This window comes from Gopherus evgoodei, chromosome 1 (assembly GCF_007399415.2).
Source record: "Gopherus evgoodei ecotype Sinaloan lineage chromosome 1, rGopEvg1_v1.p, whole genome shotgun sequence".
Lineage (NCBI taxonomy): Eukaryota > Metazoa > Chordata > Testudines > Testudinidae > Gopherus > Gopherus evgoodei.
The window spans coordinates 222,307,169-222,312,281 of record NC_044322.1 but is presented as its reverse complement, the minus strand read 5'-3'; positions in this window follow the sequence as shown (position 1 = coordinate 222,312,281).

The following is a 5,113-nucleotide window of genomic DNA, read 5'->3' as shown; positions in this document are numbered from 1 at the left end:
CAACTCCTGATCAGACACAGGAGGAGTTGATCCAGACTGTGGGGGAGATCACTGAGGTAACCAAATCTGCCAATAAGCGCAGGACCCACCAAGGTAGAGGAGGAACTTTGTCACATTGGTCACAGGATGGCTATGAGCTGCCAATGAGAAGTGGCCATGAAAAAGGCTAATGAAGTCCTAAAATGCTTTGGGTGATGCATTTCCTGTTAAGACAGGGGAGTAATAGTACCATTGTACATGGCACTGGTGAAACCTCATCTGGAATGCTGTGTGAAATTCTGATCACCCATTATAATAAATGAAGGGGGAAGTAGCTCCCTTTTATGGACCCAGCCAGCCAGTTAGCTATAAAATCCTTCTTAGTAGCTGGTCTCTATTTACTTTACCTACAAAGGGTTAAAAGGCTCCCTGCGATGCATAGGTAAAAGGAAGTGAGTGGACACCAGGCCAAAAGAGCCAATTGGAAAGCTAGAACTTTCTGAAATTGAAACAAGACTCCCCTTTTGTCTATATGTTGTTGTTCTTGGAGAGAAGCAGAGACAGGGCTGGGACTATGCTGTAAGAAGCTTGGGGCCAGATATGAAAACCATCAGTATGATACCTAGAAACTATTAATTTGAAATCCCAGATGTGTAAGTAGATCAGGAAATATTGAGGAAGACATGATCAGGTTTATCTCCTTTTATTTCTTTATGGCTTGTGGACTCCTCTGTGCTAGCCTCAGGTGCTTTTGTTTTGCTTGCAACCTTTAAGCTGGACCTCAAGAAACTAATCTTGATGTGTAATCCTTGTATTTGCTCTTTTAAAATCTAGCAATAGCCTAAGTTTCCAGATGTATTTTATTCCTTCTGTTTTTTTTAATAAAATTTACCTTTTAAAAAAACAAAAAAACAAAAAACAGAATTGGATTTTTGTGTCCTAAGAGGTTTGTGCACATGTTGTTTAGTTAGCTGGTGGCAACAGCTGATTTCCTTTGTTTTTATTTTTCAGCTCTTCCCAGAGTGGGGTGAAAGGGCTTGAGGGTACCCCACAGGAAGGAATTCCCACGTGCGCCTTCCTGGGTTTTCAAAGGGGTTTTGCACTTTCGTGGTGGCAGCATCTCCCAATCTAAGGTCAGAGAGAAGCTGTAACCTTGGAAGTTTAATACAAGCCTGGAGTGGCCCGTATTAATTTTTAGAATCCTTGTAGGCTCCCACCTTCTTCACTCGAAATGCCAGAGTGGGGAGCCAGCCTTGATACCCATGTTTAAACAGATGAATTCAAATTGGAACACGTACACATAACGTAACTTATGAGAGGAAACTCAAAGAGCTTGGCTTTTTTAGTCTAACTAAAAGGAGGCTGAGGGGAGATGTGATTGCTCTCCATAAATACATCACAAGGATAAATACCAGTGAGGAAGAGGAATTATTTAAGTTCAGTGCCAATGTGGACACAAGAACAAATGACTATAAATGTCCATCAACAAGTTTAGGCTTTAAATTAGTCAAAGGTTTCTACCTATCAGAGGAATGAAGTGCTGGAACAGCCTTCCAAGGGCAGCAGTGGGGGCAAAAAACCTAACTGGTGTGTAGCCAATCTGCGGCTGCTAGAAGTAAATATCTCCAATGGCAAATGATGTGACACTAGATGGGGAGGGCTCTGAGTTACTACAAATAATTTTTTCCCAGGTGAGTGGCTGGTGGGTCTTGCCCACATGCTCATGATTTGACTGCTCTCCATATCTGTGGGTCAGGAAGGAATTTCCCTCCGTGTCAGACCCTAGTTTTTTTCTCTTTCCTTTGCAGCGTGGAGTGTGGTTTAAATTTGCAGGTTTAAACTAGTATATATGGTGGATTCTCTTTAACTTGAAGTCTTTAAACCATGATCTGAGGACTTCAGTTAAAGGTTAGGGGTCTATTAGAGTAGTGGATGGGTAAGGTTCTGTGACCTGCAATGTGCAGGAGGTCAGACTAGAATATCATGACTGTCCCTTCTGACCTTAAAGTCTATGAGAAATGCAACATTTGTTAAGTGTATGCGACTGGTTGCCTTTTCTCTTAGAATAAGTTTTCCTGTATAATTCTAATGTAGGACTATCGAAGAGTCAGCCTCTTCATTTCCTTGAGGGATAAAATCAGGCAATTCCACCTTTAATCAGCAGGCCTGTTCTAAGGGTTCATATTGTTTTCTACAGCAGTTGCCAATACTCTCTTAGCCAATCGTCTAAGGCTAATGCTTCACAAGTCCATTGTCCTCTCTTGCTAGGTAAGTAAAAACTTCCGTCTGTGTCACAGTAGGATGTGCCACAGGAAGGTGGTTGTCAAAAGGGAAGTAGGATGCACCTTTAGTTTTGTATTATATTTGTTATTATATTAGAGTTTGTCAACAACAAAAGGCAGATGGGCAGCCTGTTCCTTTAAAAAGGGCCCCTGTGTACTTGTGCATGAGGAATATAGTGAGGCCCCTAGGCCATCGCAAAGTAGCCCTGAACCACTCATCTTCCCCACCATTTTCTTCAAATCTTCTCTTAAATCATGCTCTATTCCACTTCAGCTATGCCTTTTAATTTCCCCTATGCCCTCTGCATCAGGGCTTTAGCATCATAACACCTGTTTTCGGTTAATTTCTCAGGTCCCTAATCTACTGTCTTGTATTATTTAATATTACATAGCATCTAGGGTTACAGCCCGTATACAAGTAAAATATAAAGTGTCATATAAAAAGAGAAAAATCATCCTTTTGGGCCCCTTGAATGTAATTGATAAATAAAAGAGAAAAATTAAAATGCAATTGTTGCTTTGCAGGTGTTGCTATAAAATACCTGTAAGAATGTAATCCTGCAATGTTTCTGTTAATCTTGTTTATTGTTTATGGTAGTCCAGTGCCTCATAAAGTGGGAAAGTATTTTTGTATGTCAAATGCTTGCCCATGCTAAAGCATGACAGCTAACAAGTAATGGCTACCTACAAAACTGCTTCACTAAAAATGATTTCAGTTAGTTATCAACATTCCGCTAAAGTCCAGGACAGCTCTTGTATCCCCACTATCCTGCTTTACATGTTAAACCTCTAAAAGTTTATTTTTAAAAACTTTATTTACTTTGTTAAAATCTGTATGTTTGGCAAAAAAGAACATAGAAAGATGAAATTTTAAATTAAAAAAAAAATCAGAAAAGGGGTGCAGGTGGGTTGGGGCTGTTTCTTCAAATAACATAATCAGAGGCTACAGCCTTATCTCTGGATTTCCTGCCATCATAAAACCATGGCTTTTGTTTTTTAAAAACTATTTTAGATTATAAAAACCATCAACTGTGGGTTTTATACTACACCCTAAATATTAAAGCTTTCTTTACAATTTACAAGTGATAAGACTGTAGATCTCTCTCTCTCTCTCTCAGTGTTTTGCATTCTGGTCAATTCATTTAAGCAAAATTCTAAAAAAGCAAACTAACACTGTTTTTTAAAGATAAGGAGATAAGGGAAACTGGTGTAGAAAGGCTGGACATAACTTTAATGAGGGACTTTCTACTATTTAAAAACAAATGCTAAAGGTTTTATGTAAAAAGATAATTTAGTTCCTGGTACAAAACTAAGACCAAATAAGGATGACTGCTAAATTTACATAAATTTTGTAAATAAATAAAGAAATTTACATGTATGCTCCTTTTGATTGGTATTTTAAAAGTTTATTTGTTAACACTTTACTAGATAGAATTCTATCTTCTGTAAAGAATGGTATCAACTGTTTTACATAAGCTAGTTTTCTTCTAAGTTAGCCAGTGTGAGTTTTGTATAAAGTGTGTAAATCTAAAGCTTTCTTTACAGTTTACAGGTAATAAGTTTTTAGAGCAGTTTTCTTGCAGGCAAAACTTTAAAAAGCAAGCTAACGCTATTTTTTTTAAAAGGCTTTTGTATTTCTATAAAAAAAACTTGTGTTATTTACAGTGTTTGTCTTTTCATTCAGTTGCTCAAAGAGATGCATTTTGTAAACAGGTCAGCGGACAAAAGCTATGCCTCTTGGGACATTATGGTTGGTTCATGAAAGTGAAATTCTATGACATATCTAAAGAATAGCTTCTGATTGGCTCAGCCAAGAGTCATGACTTGTCCAAGGCTGACTGTCCTGGAATTACTGGTATTTGACTAGTGGCAGCTGCAGTGATAAGGTGCTTTTCTCTTTTCTCTGCTCCTTAGTCAATGACACAGGCTATCTTCCTTTCCTGTTTTAAAACTTTCTCTGCAGCTTTCTCACTTTATCTTCTCTCCTTGTCTGTAACAGGCTGAAAGTCTTATGCCTTTCTTAGCTGTTCTACAGCCTCTCTAATTTTGTGTCTTGTTTAATCACCACCCCTCCCCCCCAAAGTTCTCTAAAAATGCATGTTCTATTACTAGTATTTAATGCCTTTATTTTAAAAAAATACAATTATTGCTCTCTATTTTTTGTCATTTAGACTTTATTTTAAAATAACCAAAATGCATACAAATTCTTCTTTTAAAAAAAAATTATGTCCTGTTACTAATATTTAATACCTTTATTTCAAAAGACGTACATTGTTTCTCTAAAAAGGTGTGTCATTCAGACTTTATTTCAAAATAACATCAATGCATAAACTATTTTTTCTCTAAAATGGCCTGTTAACATACTTATGTCTTCACACTTTAATCCTCTTCTTACTAAACTTTATTGAAAAGGACTTAACTGTGTAAAAGCCTATTTTTTTCTTAAAATAAATTATTTATTCTTCTAACCTTAAAACTTTTTAAATGGCTCTCAGTGTGAAAAAAAAACCCACACAAGCAGTCCTAATGCTGCCCATAAAAAAAATTAAAAAATCAAAATGGCTGCCACACCAATAATGTACATGTCCAAAAATGAGATCAGAGAGTGGGATGTAAAGCAAAAAAAGGGGGGTGTAGAAACATGTCATAATTTATATGGGGATGTCATTTGAAATAATTACTTGTGAGTCGTAAAGGCCCAGCCAATCCATGAGGAAAGGTCAAACCAGCTGGTATATAGGCTGCTAATGAAAACAGCCACTCCAGTCTGCTCAGCGGCGCTACCTTGTTGGGGATGCTCCCTGTTACCTGGTAGTTCTGACTGACTATACCTGCTCCAGCTTGGGTGGCTG